Source organism: Mandrillus leucophaeus, unplaced genomic scaffold (assembly GCF_000951045.1).
Source record: "Mandrillus leucophaeus isolate KB7577 unplaced genomic scaffold, Mleu.le_1.0 Scaffold391, whole genome shotgun sequence".
Classification (NCBI taxonomy): domain Eukaryota; kingdom Metazoa; phylum Chordata; class Mammalia; order Primates; family Cercopithecidae; genus Mandrillus; species Mandrillus leucophaeus.
In genome coordinates this window covers 1386927-1388354 of record NW_012104154.1, presented here as the reverse complement: position 1 = coordinate 1388354, position 1428 = coordinate 1386927, and positions in this window count along the sequence as shown.

The window sequence follows — 1428 nt, the reverse complement described above, 5'->3', positions numbered from 1 at the left end:
TAACCAGGTGACTCAAATTGCAGCTGCTGTGGCAGACGTGGTTTCACTGCTTGGGTAAATTAACACATCCCTGATAGCTGGTATACAGCAATTAATCTGGCACATGCTTTTTTTCTCTATTCCTGTTAGTAAAGGCCATCAGAAGCTATTTGGTTTCAGTTGGCTAGGCCAGCAATACACCTACACTGCCCGATTTCAGGGGTGTATGAACTCTCCAGCTCTGTCACAGTTTAGCTTCCAGGGTTTCCCATTAGTCCTTACATGGATGTCCTTATGCTGATTGCATCTGCTGAGCAGGAAGTAGTGACTAATCTAAAGTTCTCGGTAAGATTTTTATGTGCCAGTAGCTGGGAAATAAATCTGACAAAAATTCAGGGGCCTTCTATGTCATCGAAATTTCTAAAGAGCCAGTGGTGTGGGGCATGTGGAGATATTCTTTCTAGGGTGAAGGAGGAGTTGTTGCATCCGGCACTACAACCAAGAAAGAGGCACAACACCTATGGGGCCTCTTTAGATTTTGAAGTGGACTTATTTCTCATTTGGTTGTGTTGTTTTGCCCATTTACCAAGTAACCTGAAAAGCTGCTAGTTTTGAATGGAGCCAAGAGCAGGAGGAAGACCTGCAACAGGCTGAGGCTGCTGCACAAGCTGCTTTGCCCCTGGGGCCGTATAACTCAGCAGATGCAGTGGCACTGGAAGTGCTAGTAGCCCGTAGAGATGCTGTTTGCAGTCTCAGGCAGGGCCCTATATGTGAATTGTAGTGCAAGACCTTAGGATTTTGGAGCAAAACCCTCCCCTCTTCTGCAGATAATTATTTTCCTTTTGGGAAACAGCTTTTAGCCTTAATAACACTGGGCCTTAGTAACACTGAACACTTAATTATGGGCCACCAGGTAACTATGTGACCTGAGCAGCACATCATGAACTGGGTGTTACTTGACCCTCCAAGCTGTAAAGTGAGGCATGAACAGTAGCACTATCATCGACTAGGACAGAGCCCTCAAGGTACAAGTAAGGTACACGAAGAAGTGGCCCAAATGCCCATGGTTCCCACTCCAGCTACCCTGCCTCCTGTCTCCCAGACTGCACCTATGACCTAACGGGGAGCTCCCTATAACCAGCCGACAGAGGAGGAGAAGGCTTGGGCTTATTTATAGATAGTTCTGCACAATATGCAGGCACTGCCCAAAAGTGGGTAGCTGCCGCACAGGAACCCCTTTCTGGGAAATCCTATCTGTGGGCGGAACTTCAAGCAGTGCACTTGGTTGTTCATTTTGCTTGAAGGGAGGCAGGGCCAGATGTGTGATTATATACAAATTCAGGGGCTGTAGCCAACGATTTTGTTGGGTGGTCATGGACTTAGAAGAAACATGAGTGGAAAAGTACTGAGAAGGAGATCTGAGGAAGAGGTGTGTGGATAAAACTGTTC